Below are 16,182 nucleotides of genomic sequence, written 5' to 3' on the forward strand. Positions count from 1 at the left end.
ATTTTAAATTTATATATTTATATAGCGGTATGTGATGCAGCAATAGTAGCAACAGATTTTCTAAGTTCTGCAGTCAGATCTCAGGTTCTTTATCTTTAAAATAGGAGAATGGAGAGATGGTTTAGCAATTAAGAGCACTGGCTGCTCTTCCAGAGTTCCATTCCCAGCAACCTCATGGCCACTAACAACTGTCCACAATTCCAGTTCCAAGGGATCTTATGTCCTCTTCTGGTCTCCAAGGGCATAGCACACATGTGCTGCACTTACAGACATGCACACAAAACACTCATACACATAAAATAAAAATAAATGTAAAAAATAAAAAGCGGGTGGAGAGAAGGTTAAGCAATTCAGAGCATTTACTGCTCTTGCAGAGGACCCAAGTTCAGTTCCCAACACCCTCTTCAGGCAGGCTCACAATTGCCTGTAACTCCAGTTCCAGGGACTCTGACATCTCTAGCCTCCACAGGCACCTGCACTAACACACACAGACACACACACACACACACTTAAAAATAATAAAAGTGAAAATTAACAAGAAAAAAAAAACAGAAAAAAAGAAAGAAAAAGAGGGCTGTGAATAAAGCTCAGTGCCCCCCTAGCATGCATGAGACCCTAAGCTCAATTCCCAGCAAAAAAGCAGGCAGGGGTTGGAGAGATGGCTCAGTGGTTAAGAACACTGACTGCTCTTGCAGAGGAGCTGGTTTCAGTTCCTAGCACCCACATGGTGGCTAATACTCTATAACTCCAGTTCCAGGGATCTATGACACCTTCTTATGACCTCCATAAACATTGCATAGCATAGATACACTTACATACATGCAGGCAATACACTCATACACATAAAATAAAATAACAAATAAGCCGGGCGTGGTGGCACATGCCCTTAGTCTCAGCACTCGGGAGGCAGAGGCAGGCAGATCTCTGTGAGTTCAAGGCCAGCCTGGTCTACTTGTGAGTTCCAGGTCAGCTGGGGCTATGGAGAGACCCTGTCTCAAAAAGACAAAAATAAATAAATAAATAATAAATAATTTTTTAAAAAGAGAGAGAAGAAAAGCTTTGGTGGTTTGATGATTAGGAGAGCTTTGCTTTTGAGCAGCACTGAAACCAAGGTACCAGAAACAGAAGGAAAACCTAATAAAGAAGAGGGAAGTATTAGAGAACTACCAGACGTGGGTGAGATTACAGCCTGAGCCTAGTGGGCTCATGTCCTCACAAGAGTTCTGAAAAGGAAACAAGGCAGTCAGAGAAGGAGATGTGATGATAAGCAGCTGTCAGAGGGTAAAGAAGGTACACATCCAAGGCCCTGAAGGCAGAGGAAGGGGCTACCAGCCAAGGACAGAGAGCCTGTGGAAGTTAGAAAAGGCAGTGGGAGCCTCCAGACCTGCTGAGACGAGACTTCAGCCGGATGAGGCTGATGCTCCACTTCTGTCCTCCAGAACCATGCGATAATCAGTTGTGCTGTTTGGAGATACCAAGTTTGTGAATTTGTTGCAGCAGAGAAATGAATAGAAGCAGCTACTCCCAGTTCAGTCATTACACCCCCAGCCTAAAGGGTCACTGCAAATGGTTTATTAGCAACCCTGAGGGAAAAGCCACATAGTTAGCACCCAAAGATGGCTATGGCCAAAAGCCGATGGGCAGAGCCAGCGCAAGACCACACTGTCAGTAAAGAATGAGGAACAGGCACTCTGTCCGTGTATCCAATCTGCTCTTGGGTTGCCACAGTGGTTCCGTTCAAAGCTCAAGGGATAGATACCTGTGGTTACCAAAACCCCAAGCTCTTAGACAGCAGAGTGGAGGAAGACAGATAGGGGAAACTGAGATTCACTAATGCGATCATAAGCCATGGGATCCTGAGGTGTGATAAAGGAGGCGTTCCACCTACTGAGTCAGAACATGTATGATTCCTCATCATGAGTGCATACTGAATGCCCCAAAGGAGGAGCTTCTGTATAGGTCAGAGGTGTCTTGAGGAACACAGCCAATAGAGTGAATATATATTACAAAGGAATTTATTAGACTGGTTTACGTGATACAGGATGGCTGGAGGCTGCTGAGTCTATGGAACTAGATATCTCAGCAGTCCAAATCTTGTACTGAAGACTTGGAGGGTTCCTGGAGAGCCACTGGTCTTCACTCCACATCAGACGCCTAAAGAAGCGGGTTCCCAGTGTCAGTGAAGGATGGCGGCGGCAACAGCCACAGGGTAGAGATGAAGGCAGGCCGCCAGAAGCACCCTGCTTTCCTCTGCATTTCTGGACCACCCCTGGAATTTGCTGCCTACCCAGGGAAGGGCCTTCCATCTTCAGTTAATCGTTGCATGAAGTACCCTCACAGCACAGCCCAGACATATATCTTAGTTGATTCCAGAGCCAACTAGTTGACAGGATTAATCATCATGCTCCCCAGCTTTGCTTTCCCTCGGAATCATGAGGAACTTGGGGCAAAGATAGTCATCTAGGTTTCAGCAGACCAACTGATCAAGACACTAGAGGGTTGGAGGGGACAGAGGTGAAGGGGCCTACTTCAGAGTCCTCCTGGAGTGGCCTTCCAGCAGCGTTTTCCCTGCCACTGCAGCTTCAAATCTTTACATATTATCTTGAGTCTCAAAGCCTTACTTCATCACAAAATCCTCCTTGAATCTGAGTTGAACAGATTTGTCTGTAATTCACAGGAGCATAGCATAGCTTGAACTTTGCATTGGCATGGCTCTTGTAAGAAGATCAAGTATGGGGCTGGCAGACAGCTCAGCAGGTAAAGGCTCCTGCCACCAAACCTGCCCACCTGCATTCCATCCCCAGGACCCACATGGCTGCAGGAGAGAACTGGCTCTTGCAAGTTGTCCTCAGACCTCCACATGAGTACTGTAGCACACACTTGTGCACAAAAGAAAAATGAAATGTAATAAAAATATTTTGGGGGGCTGGAGAGATGGCTCAGTGGTTAAGAGCACTGGCTACTCTCGCAGAGGACCTGGGTTCTGTTCCAGCACACACGTGGTGCCTAACAACAGTCCTTAAGTCCAGTTCCAGGAGATTTGATGCACTTTTATGTCTTCCATAGGCATTGTGATCACATGGTACACTTACAGACATACAGGCATAACATTCATACATATAAAATAAAAAATTAAAAAGTATTTTTTAAAAAGATGGCCTCTTCAGTTTTCTTAATATATCAGTGAGACTAGTTTAACCCAGACCTAGTCAGTTATATGTTTTGCATATACAGATTTCATTAGCACTCTCTTTGATGATTTGAATGAGAAATATCCCTTACAGGCTCCAAGTACTTGAATACTTGGCCCCAGTTGGCCACGCTGTTTGCAGGGGCTTAGGAGGTGTGGTCTTGCTGGAGGAAGTGTTTTGCTGGTAATGGGCTTCACAGAGCCTCACCTCACTTCCAGTTGACCTCTCAGCTTCCTATGCCTGCTTGAAGATGTAAACTCTCAGCTTTCTGCTCTGATTGCTTCCTGCCATGCCTCCCCCACCATGATAGACTCTTACCCCTCTGGAACCATAAGCCCAATAAACTCTCCCTTCTACAAGTTGCCTTGATCATGGTGTTTTATCACAGCAACAGAAAGTAACTAATACAGCTTCTCATAACTACAATGGCTTCTATTTGACCTTCAAGTGCATAGAATCATCTTGGCACAAAATGTGATGTCCCTCAATAGTTGAATCTGACAAGCAGCAGTTTCTCTTACTTTCTACAGCTGCTTTAAGATTGAACTCATGTTGTCCATCTTGCTCATGGGTTGATGTAATTGTACAATCTTGGAATTCTGGAAAAGGGTGAACTCAAAGGAGCCATCATTGAAAGTGTTCAATTGTCTTAACTGTAGCAATTTTAAGAGTGAAAATGGGAACTACTGATAACTAGCCTGTCCAACACACACCAGGTTCTATACCCAAATGCAGAGGATAGGGCCAAGGGAAGAGGCATGCATGTTAGGATCTGGCTTCATGCCCACATGCTCAGGTCTGTGATTTGAAGGGGTCTGCTTTACCTTCTGTGGAAGAGGGTGGGAGAGCAGGAGTGAAGAGGGAGTCCAGGAGGATGGTCAGTACTCCACAGCAGGTCACAGTGGTTTTTCACTAATATGGCAGGGGTCAGACATGCCACCCAATCTCTCCCTGACCAGGAGGGATTACTCTGGAGAAGCTGGAGGCTAAGACTACCTGGTATGCAGTGGGGTGGGAATTTATGCATCCACCAATAAAATGTAAGAAATTTCGAAACCCACAACACAGTCGAATCTCCAGATGGCTAAATGAAAAGGGCCATTGTCAAAAGGCTTCCATGTATATAACAGTCTTGAAATCCAAACAGAACTATCATTATAGAGTTGATGCTTTGCCATTTTTTATTTATGTCTCAAACCACTGCAGCTAGTCTTTCTCTAAACTTCATTTTGTGTGTGTGTGTGTGTGTGTGTGTGTGCCTGCATGTGTGTGTGATGCATGTGTGTAAAGGCAGAAATGTACCTGCCACAGTACACGTTTGGCAGGGGATAACCTTGGGTCAGTCCTTGACTTCCACCTTGTTTGAAACGGGGTGCCTTGTTGTTTTGCTGCTGCAGATACCAGGTTAGCTAGCCCATGAGCTCCAGGGCTTCTCTTGTCTCTGCCTCTCATCTTGCTATAGGAACACTGGGATTACAGACACTACCATGCCCAGTTTTATGTGGATTCTAACTAAGGCCCTCACACTTGCACAGTGCTTTTGCCCACCAAGTCATCTCCAAGCCCTAGAATATAAACTTTCTACAGGATTTTATTTTATTTTTTAAAATTATTTATTTTTATTGTATGAGTGTTTTCCCTGCATGTAGGTAATTGCACCTGTGTCGTGAAATATCTGAAGAGGCCAAAAGAGGGCATCAGATCCCCTGAAACTGGAGTTAAGGACAGTTATTAGCCACCATGTAGATGTTGGGAACTGAACCCAGATCTCCTGCAAGAGCAGCCAGTGCTCTTAACCACTGAGCCATCTCCCCAACCCCACAGAATTATATTTTTATTTTATTTTTTAATTAGGTGTGTGTGTGTGTGTGCGCGCGGGCGCGCTCATGCATGTGGAGCCCCAAGGTTGATGTTGGGTGTCATCCTCAGTCACTCTGCCTTTTATATTAAGACAGGGTCTCTCACTGAACCCAGGAGCTCACAGCTTTGGCATTGAGTCAGTGTCTCTCACTGAATCCAGAAGCTCAGTTTTGGTGGATTACAGGTGTGCCACCACACTCACCCAGCCTTTCTATGGGTGCTGAGGATCTGAACTCTAGTCCCCATGCTTGTGCAGCAAACACTTTACCTGCTGAGCCAGCTTCCCAGACCTCTGATCCTTTTTACATACTTATTTTAGCCATTCATAAGTCTGTAATAAAGGATTTGGTCAGGCCACTTCCAGTGCTTTGGGCTGCTGGGGGTAGGGGGACTCAGAGCCTCATTTCCTGGTTCTCGGTTTCCCTTGTGGAGGGGCGCAGGCTAGGATGAACCACTGCGGGGACTCCCTGATGAGGCTGCCATGCTCTTTATAAAGCTCCCTGTGGGGTCCGGGGATGGGAACCCATTGTCTTTGCAGGAGCCGAGTCTTCTGAGCCTGCTGGGGCATGTGACCTGTGCTAGCAAGCAGAATATATGGTAAGAGCCAGCTCACCTGAGCCACCCCCTCCCCACTGCCAGCTTGGCATCCGAAGAAACCTCCCCCAGGGCATTGGAAAGTCTGATGACAGAATTTTTCCATGATTGTACAACCAATGAAAGAAAATGGTGAGACAGAGGAGCTTCTTAATTAACTTTGCCCACCAAGTAGGAGCTTGGAGATTCTGCTTGTATTTTCTGCCTAGCACTAGGAATGACTACTTAATGATGTACATTTTAACCGTTTTTGAAAATCTGATCAATAAAATGTGGCTTGGGGTCCCATCTCAGGATAAGCTGCCTAAACTCCTTTTGGCTCGCCATAAAACCTTACCTTACTTTATCCTGAACAAACTCTTCAAAGTTATTGTTGATATTGGATGCCAAGATTGGCCCATGTTCTACCATGACTTTTTTACTAACACTTTACAGTTGATCCAGTCCCCTGTGACGACTCCCCTTGGGCTGATCATGATGGAAATTTCGGAAGAGCTAGCCTGTCCTCACGAGGACCTCAGTGTGGCTCGGAAGGAGTTGAAGCTGTTGCTGGACCAGTTGCAGAAAGTGCTTGGGCTCCTGACAGGTTTCTTGGAGACTGGGACAAACACGGTGTTACTGCTGCCCGCCCCCCAAACCCCCACCATCCCCGACCTCAGGAGAAAGTTGTGATTTACTGAGTAACCTGTTGCAGAGTCCAAGTTCAGCCAAACAGCTGAATCAGCTCATCCCCATCCTGGACATGGAGAGTGTTCCCTGGCCTTGGAGTGCCTGACCCATCTCTTCAGTTGGATTCCTCTGTCCGCCAGCATCATCCGGTCCCTTCTCACCACCATCTTCCACTTTGCCGGATTTGTCTGTGACACTGGGGACAGAAAGACGACATCCATGAATGGAAGCAGCTAAAACTATGTTTTAGGTCAGGAGCGTGGGTGAGTTGGGGTCTTGGCCATGTCCTGCATCAATGAACTCATGTCCAAGAACCGGCTACAGGGAAAAAAGAATGCCTGTCAAGCTGGGCGTGGTGGTACACTTCTCTAGTCCTAGCACTCAGGAGGCAAAAGCAGGTGGATCTCTATGAGATTGAGGCCAGCCTGGTCTACTTCAGGCCAGCTGTGGCTACAGGGATAGTGTCTCAAAAAGACAGAGAGAGAGAGAGAGAGAGAGAGAGAGAGAGAGAGAGAGAAAGACTGCCTTGTCTTATATGTTAATAAAAAATATATGACTGCTTGTTCAAAAAAAAAGGATTTGGTCAGAGGTCCACATCATTTTTTGTTGTTTTAGTGAGGGAGTTGTTTTGTTTTGTTTTGTTTTGTTTTTGGTCTTGAGACAGGATCTCCCTGTAGCCCCAACTGACCTAGAACTCGCTATGTAGACCAGGCTGGCCTCAAACTCACAAAGATCTGCCTGCCTCTGCCTCCCAATTGCTGGGAGTAAAAGCGTGCACTACCATGCCTGGCACCTATTGATTCTTTTTTGCTTTTTTGTACTTTTCCTGCCTTGTTTGGATCGTGTTTCTGATACTTTATTCCAGAGATCATTTCTGTCACCTCAGCGTATTGACTGCCAGTCTTTTTTTAATGGCTCCTTTTGTGTTGTGGGTTGTCAGTTCCCTAGGATATCTCTTATGTTTCTTGCTTCTTTATTTTGAAAAAAAAAATTCATTACTTAAATTTAGAATGTTTCATATATCTTATATGACTTTTTTTAATAGAGGGGTAAATTGGTTTCTTTTATTAAGCTGTGACCAGATATACACATCTTCATTAAATCTCTTGTTTGGAATCTGAGACATTGACCATCTTAAAAAATAATATTTAGCCAGACATAGTGGTACATGCCTTTAATCCCAGCACTCAGGAGGTAGAGGCAGATGGATCACTATGAGATTGAGGCCAGCCTGGGATGGTCTAAATTGCGAGTTTTAGGCCCCCTGTGGCTACATGGTAAGACCCTGTCTCAACCTTACAAACTAATAATAATAATAGTAGCAGTAGTAGTAGTAGTAGTAGTAGTAGTAGTAGTAGTAATAGTAATAGTAATAATATTTAGGTTTGCAATTCAGAGATGTAAGGAGATTATTTATGAGCTTAAAAATGTTTTTTCTTAGCTGGGCATGGTGGCGCATGTCTTTAATCCCAGCACTTGGGAGGCAGAGGCAGGTGGATCTTTGTGAGTTCAAATCCAGCCTGGTCTACATAGTGAGTTCAGGTCAGCTGGCACTACAGGGAGACCCTGTCTCAAAAAGATAAAAAAAAATGTTTTTTCTTGTCATTCTCCCATCAGAGGCACAGTGAACACCCTTGGGTACCACCTTTGAAGCTAATTTTCCTTTACATTCAGGAACAGCAGAACCTGTGCAGCTAATGCAAGTTCTGAATTTTTTCTTATTTACAGAATACTGTTTTACAAAATCAGAACTGATCTTCACATTGGAATAAGGAAAAGATCCATGGTTGTGAGAGAAAGGGTTCCGAAGTGGAAGTTCCCCAGGTGAGTGATTGACTCTCGCAGCAGGCTCACTAGGAGGACTCAATGCAATGTATAATCATACTTGTGACTGAATATTTAATAGGAAGGCTGCAAGGCAAAATCAAAGAAAATGAAAAAAAGCCATAGAAGAAGTCAGAGGAAAGCAGATGTCATGTAGAACCCTGTGGATTTTACCAGCGTGAGGAGTAACAATCACATGTGAAATGGTGTCTGTGTGGAAGGGTTCTTAGAGACCAGGTGGATAGAACATTCACTGTGGGCTGCACTCGGACCCTCTGTCTAGCTTACATCAAAAATCCAGGATTTCAGATCGTAAGCAAGCACGCAGCATAAATCACATTGTATATGAAAATAGTTTCAGGGGTTTGGAGAGATGGGTCATTGGTTAAGAGCGGGTATTACTTTTACAGAGGACCCACGTTTGATTCCCAGTGCACACATAGGGCTGTAACTCCAGCTCCAAGGGAATCTGAGCCTCTGACCTCCATGGGCACCTGCACACACACACACACACACACACACACACACACACACACACACGCACGCACGCACGCACGCACACACAGACTTTAAAAATAAATCTTTAAAACATTGCTTCAGCACAGGGAGCCCTTCTTAGCAGCTTCAGGAATTTGGGCAATCCTGAAATCTTAAGTCCCTAGATTCCAGCCAGTAGCTAACCTCACAAGCAGGCCTTCCAAGGGCAGCACCCTCAAGCCTGCTCTATTCTACTCTTGTCTACACAAAAGCTTTGCAGATCATGGTTTAGAAGGAATGATTTCAGTTTGCCTCAAAGAAAATACTTAAAAACCATTTGGAAAGTTCAAAATATACTTACAAGTTGTTAAGGCAATAACAAAAAAATATTTACTATTTATGTCTTTGGGTTTGGTTCAGTTCAAAAAACAGATATGGTAAAGGAAAATCTTAGAATGTATAAAAATTTTGAATATATGTTCTCTAAGTAAATAATCAAGTTTCGTAAAAAGCTAACAGAATTCAGTGGGGCGTGGCGGCGCATGCCTATAGTCCTAGCACTTGGGAGGCAGAGGCAGGCGGATCTCTGTGAGTTCAAGGCCAACCTGGTCTACATAGTGAGTTCCAGGACAGCTGGGGCAACAGGGAGACCCTGCTTCAAAAAGACCAAAAAAAAAAAAAAGCTAACAGAATTTTAAGGAAAAATATGAATAAAAATATGTATAGTAGACATTCGTAGTGGAGCTTGTGGACACCAGTTGAGACTAGAAAGTGCACGGTAAACTGTGGCCCCTCAGTTCTAGTCCTACCTGATGCCTCTTGGTAAAGAAAGATTTACTGGAACTCAGTGTTGTGCGTCTGCTTTTGGGTTCATCCTACAAGGTAGAACTGAGCAGCTGAGAGATCACACGACAGCACAGTGGAAAGCATTTGCTCTCCAGCCTTTCACTGAAAAAGTTTACTGCTCCCTGCTCTAGAAATTGAAAGTTGCATATTTTTTTAATGAATGTGTTTTTTGCCAAAATTCTAAAAACAAAAAATAAACCTTAAAATGACTTTGGAACATAGACAAAAGGTAAAATTATTTTAGACAAATGTCAGTAAGTTCTGCAAAGTAAAGATGTTATTCACAGAAATTAGTTTGCAAACAGTATGAAAAAATTATAGTCTCTGTATCTTGAAATAAACAATGAATATTGATCTTCAGAAATATATTTGTGATTTGTGAGGTGGCTCAGCCGGTAAAGGCACTTGCCACCAAGACCAGTGACCTGAGTTCAATCCCTGGAACCCACATGGTGGAAGGAGAGAAGCAATTCCTGCAAGTTGTCCTCTGACTGCCACATGTGTGTGCACACACTCAGATGCAAACAGACACAAAATAATAAATAAATGTAATTTAAATGTATTTTCTCAAGCTTGACATGGTGTCTCATGCTTGTAATCCCTGTATTTAGGAGGCAGTGGTAGGAGGATTACCATGAGTTCAAGGTTAACCTAGGTTACATAGTGTGTGCTAAGCCCTCCTGAACTGCAGAGTGAGACCCCCTCCAAAAAAAGACAGAGAAAAAGAGAGACTTAATCAAAAAGCAAATGAAAGTAAAAATTGCCCAATATCCAGGAGATTATTTTCTTAAGTTTAGTTGTATTACAGTATATCTCTTCAATATATCTTTTTTTAAAATTTGTTTCTGTTGAATTTTTTGTGTATTTTGTACAAGAACATCTCGAACTTTCTTAATCATCTTTATACCCCCGTACCCACTGGCACCCTCCCACTGGACCCCACATAATCTCTGTCATCCCTGTTAAGGCCCACTGTGTCTTCAGTTTCCCCAGCCATTCCCCAGTGCAAGTTCATCCACTGAAGTCTAGTCAGCCTTTCTAGAATCCCTTGTTTTAGGAAGATCAGCTCTTCTTCACCTAGCAGCAATTGGTTGCCAACATTTCTTCAGGTAAGATTGGGGTCTGCTGTTCATTTTCCCAGTTTTATGCTGGGTTATTGTCTGCTTGAGTTTGCATGGGACTTGTGTATGCTGACACTATTGCCATAGAATCATATGAGCAGGACCTGTAGTACTCTGTTTCCATATGGTCATGTACCGCCTCCCTGGCTCTTACAATCTTTCCTCCCCCTCTTTTATGATGGTCCCTGAGCCTTGGGTGAAGTTTAATAAAGAAGTCTTCTCCAAGGACCATCATTCAACAGACTCTTGATCTCTATGCTTTGGCCATTCCTGGCCCTCCACTGCATGAGGAAGCTTCGTTATTGAGAACTGAGAGATTTATTAGTGCCCTCTTCTTTACCCCTGTCCTCTGTTCTATGAGCCTTAGGTGTAAGGGCTGCATTGTAGATGTGTCACTTAGGTTTGGGCATTCATAGACAATGTCCATATTTGACCACTTGTAATACTTGGTAATAATCTCTGACTGGTGGAAAATGAGCTTCTTTGATGATGGTGACTGGGATATTTGTCTGTAAATATAAGGATACACATTTTGCATGTAGTAAGAAATCACATTCGTCTAGCAATGTGACAGTCTTGGGGTTTTCTCTAAGATCTATGACCACTCCAGCCATGTGTATTTGGTTATGTTTACCGTACCACACTTGAGTTCCCTCCCATTGAGTGGGCTTTTAGTCCAATTAGGCAGCTGTTGATTGCCCCCAAGATAAAAGTGCCACTACTGCACCAATGTCCTATGCTGTGCTGGACATTGATGAGGTTATTTGGTCTTGAAGCCAGTGTTGGACCATCGATTTGTGTTTTCCCTTGGCGCCTGCACAGTACTCTCCAAAGCTGTGAGAGCTCGCCTTCAGGGGAAGTGGTTTCTGGTCAGTTGCAGCTCTATTGCTGCAAATCCTGTGTCTGAAGTATGTTCTGCTTTTGGCAGTAGGGTCTTACCTCCAAGTTCTGGGAGGCAATCAAGGGCTATGGCAATAGCCTGAGAAATTTTGGGAGTCTCTTGGACCACCCTGGCCAACAACTCAAAGGAAATTACAGGAGGGTTTTGTTTGTTTGTTTGTTTGTTTGTTTGTTTTTGTCTTTTTAAGACAGGGTCTCCCTGTAGCCCCAGCTATCCTGGAATTCACTATGTAGACCAGGCTGGCCTTGAACTCACAGAGATCCGCCTGCCTCTGCCTCCCAAGTGCTGGGACTACAGGTGTGCACCACCACTCCCAGCCAAGATTTTTTAAAAATATTTTTTATTATTTTTATTTTATGTGCATGTGTGTATTGCCTGCATGTAGGTAAGTGCACCCATGTAGAGCAATGCCCGCAGAGGACAGAAGAGGCCAGCAGATCCCCTGGAACTGGAGTTACGGACAGTTGTTAGCTGCCATGTAGGTGCTGGGATTCAAACCCAGGTCTTCTGCAAGAACAGCCAGTGTTCTTAACTGCTGAGTCATCTCTCTAGCCCCGAGATTTTTTTTTTTAATGAAAGACATGTGTATTGGAACTTTTAGACTATAGATAAAGTAATATTAAGAAGAGAAATTTTAGTCACTATACTCATATTAAATGGGGCTGGAGAGATAGCTCAGCAGTTAAAAGCACTGACTGCTCTTTCAGAGGACCCGGGTTCGATTCCCAGCACCCACATGGCAGCTACGAACCATTCTTAACTCCAGTTCCAGAGGAATCTGAAGCCCTCTTCCAACCTCCGTGGCATTGCACAACACGGGTACACTCACATACATGCAGGCAATACACTCATACACATAAAATAAAAATAATAAAATATTTTTTTAAAAAAGAAAGGAAATGAGCTGAGCATGGTCACCCATTGCTGGGTGGGCACTTGGGAGACTAAATGAGGCAGGAGGATTGCCAGGAGTTCAAGGCTGGCCTAGGCTACCCACCAAGGTTCAATCTCATAAAAAGGAGCTTTTAAAGAAAAATAAAGGAAAAGGTATAATGTTATAAATAAGAAACCAAAAGATTATTCTCATAACCTCAGCTAACCTCAGCTAGACAGAGGAGAGGAGACATTTGTTTTATGTTTTGCATCAAATTCCTATTTCTATGGTATAATCTTGGAGTACATTAATCTATGTATTAACTCTTCCTTTTGTGAACTCTCTTGATGTCAAAAGAAAACAAGACTTCCTTGGAGAGCACAGTTACTAATGAGCTCTTTTACCCACCTTGATTATAATCCACTGAAAAATGAAAGGCCCCCATCACTCCCATATTCAGGGATGGGCCATATGTTGAGTATTTTTTTAATATTTTATTTATTATTTTTATTTTATGTGTATGAGTGTTATGCATGCATGTAAGTAAGTGCACCTGTGTTGTGCAATGCCTGTGGAGGACAGAAGAGGCTTTCGGATTCCCTGGAACTGGAGTTACAGACAGTTGTTAGCTGCCATGTGGGTGCTAGGATGGGCCATATGTTGAGTTTATATTAAATTCATCTTAAATTCATTTTTTAAACATTATGCATTAATTCTACAGCTGGCTGGGCATGATCTTTCATATTCCTTCATTCAAAAAACACTATCTCCAAATGCAAATGCCCAACTTTACATTTGTTACATTCATGGGACTTTTTAACTTACCAGTGTATGTTTAGCATTGAGATACATGAAAGAGTTCTCTAGATAGTTCTGAAGTACACCACTTTTTCAGGGTCATATACTTCATTTACAATCCAGACAGGTTTGAAATATATCAGAATGACATTTGTGTTTTGGAACAAGAACAAAGAGACATTAAATTCATTTTATATCATGCAAGGTGTCATTTTTTTTCAAAGGTGAGTTATTTCACATACATCCAAGAAAGAGAAAGTGCCCAGTTAACTACGAACTTGCCATCACCTTTAATGTGCCCCCTACACTCGGTAGTGGTAATTTGCTTAATAAATCATGAGTTTTAAATATATATATATGAACATTCAATATGTATCCTTTGTTAAAATTGATAATATAGGCAAGTATCTACTTTCAGCTTTTAAATAATTGTTGATTAAATTTGTCAGGAGATACAAGAAAGCCTTTTCTCCCTTCAACTTATGAAATACTTTTGCCCAGCCTAAAAGTTACTAGAAACTACATATGTGTAAGGCTGGAGTGTGGGATAATTTAAGAAAAGAAGTATAAAATTATTGGTAGGAACTGGACAGATGACTCAGCACTTAAGAGCACTGGCTGCTCCTACAGAGGACTTGGGTTTGATTCCCAGCACCCACATGACAGCTTAAAACCATCTATAGCTCCAGTTCCAGGGGATCTGACACCCTTGTCTGGCTGCTAAGACATTGCATACACTGGTGCATTTACATGAAGATAAAACACTCACACACATAAAATAAAAATAAAAATATTTAAAATTATTGATGGAAATAAATTCTTTAGTTCATTTAAGGGGCTGATATCTTGTCAAGGGACAGCAGAGGGTACATAGACAGTGGAATGGCAGGTAGAATACACAATGAGCATAGGTCAGGCTATGTTTTCTGAATTGTGTCTCTTGATTTCTTGGTATTAATGACTGTATATTCAATGACTGTATATTCAGTCCCTTGAGCACTTTTAGCACAGGCCTGACATTTCTGCATATGTGTGGCAATAGGCAATTGCTATCAAACACATTTATGAAGTACATGATAAGGGGCCAGAGAGATGGCTTAGTGGGTAAAGATACTAGTTGCCAAGCCAAGTTTGATCCCCAGGTCCCACATGGTAGAACAAAGAAATGACTCTCAGAAGTTGTCCTCTGACCTCCACATGCATGTGTACTCACTAATACAATGAATAAAATGAATGTACTAAATTTTTTAAGACATATATAAATAACTGTGAGCTATTTTTTAAAGAATATAGGGCCAGATTAAAATAAATAATCCTTAAAATCTTGAGTGTCAATACAATAATAAATGTATTTTTAAAATGGATTGAAAGGGGGCTGGCAATTAACAACCGTTGGTAACTCCAGTTCCAGGGATCTGCTGCCCTCTTCTGACCTCCTCTGGCACTGCATGACACGGGTACACATATATACACTCAGGCAATACACTCATACACATAAAATAAAAATAAGTTTCTGGAGCTAGCATCTTTCCTGAGTAAGTTCTGCACCCACTACACCTTGACTCTCCAAGCCTCATTTACCCTCCCAGCTCCCCCCCCCCATCTCTCCTCCTAGTATGGGCACCGGCCCATTTCTTCTTTTGGCACCCCAGACATCTAGACTACCCACTTGGCCCAGGCTCCCCACTGCTTCCTGATCCTTTGCACCCAGACCAACCCAATTCTTCCCTCTAGTCCCTGGGAGCCCTCAGAGCCTGTTCCCTCCCTCACCTCACCTTTGCATTTCTGGGCTGCACAGACCCCAGCTTCCTCAGCCAGCTTCTTTCCTGGGTAAGTTCGTAGGCTCCCACTTCTGCCTTGACTCCGCTGGCCTTGTTCACCCAGCTGTCCCATCCCATCTCTCCTCCTAGTGTGGGCACTGGCCCATTTCTTCTCCTGATACCCCAGACCTCTGGACTGCCCTCTTGGCCTAGGCTCCCCACTGCTTCCTGACCCTTTGCACCCAGACCAACCCAATTCCTTGGTCTAGTCCCCAGGAGCCATCAGGGCCTATTCCCTCCCCCACCTTGCTTTTGCATGCCTGAGACAGACCATAATCCCAGGACAACCCAGCCTCCAACTTCCTGAGGCCAGCATCTTTCCTGCAGGGAGCAATTGATACTCATCTGACTTGGGCATCTGTGGGAACTCCTGAGCAGCAGGACGAAAGCCATCTGGCCCCTCCAATATAAAATCAAAGGAGAGAACCTGAAGCCTATACAAACCAGCTTTTCATGCCCAACAAGTAAACCACAAAGACACAAAATGTTACAAAAAGTAGACCTAAACTCAAGAAAAGAAGGCTTGAGTCTCACACAAGAATCAGAAACTACAAAAGAAATACACACATCAAAGTCACAGTGAAAAAATAACATGAAAAAACAAAATAATATATCCCCACCATACCAACAGTCCTGTAGAGAAGTACAATGAGAACGCCTAGAGATAACACAGGAGATGGAACTCAAAAGAACAATTATAAACATGAAAAAAGAGTTCAGTGAATTTAAAGAACACACAAAGAAATGGAAGAACTGAAAGAAGGTAGGGACAAACTTCTGAATAAATTTAGAAAAGAGAAATATTAAAGAATCCTCAGGCTGAAATGAAGAAGGAAGTGAAGCACTCAATAAGCCAATTAGAAACGACAGGAGAAAGCCTCACCAATAGGATGAACGAAATAGAAAACAGAGTATCAAGACTGGAAGATAAAGTGGATGAACTAGACCACTCAAACAAAGACTATGAAAAATTTAAGAAAACATAAGAATAGAATATATAGGAATTGTATGACACCATAAAAAGACCAAACTTAGGCATACAGGAATCATAGGCATACGAATCATAGGCATACAGGAAGGAGAATCTCAGGATAATGGTATGGACCAGATCTTCAACAGGATTGTAGAAGAAAATTTCCCAAAACTAAAGAAGGAGATGCCCATACAAATACAAGAAGCATATAGAACACCAAATAGACAGGACCAG

At 43.0% G+C, this 16,182-nt stretch overlaps 1 pseudogene; it reads left to right on the forward strand.

Annotated features, from left to right (window-relative positions):
- LOC103751620 overlaps positions 1-8,086 on the forward strand; it is a 28,515-nt pseudogene extending 20,429 nt beyond the window's left edge.
- Positions 8,087-16,182: the final 8,096 nt, after the last annotated feature.

Source organism: Nannospalax galili, unplaced genomic scaffold (assembly GCF_000622305.1).
Source record: "Nannospalax galili isolate Female #2095 unplaced genomic scaffold, S.galili_v1.0 scaffold467, whole genome shotgun sequence".
In the NCBI taxonomy this organism is placed as follows: Eukaryota; Metazoa; Chordata; class Mammalia; order Rodentia; family Spalacidae; genus Nannospalax; species Nannospalax galili.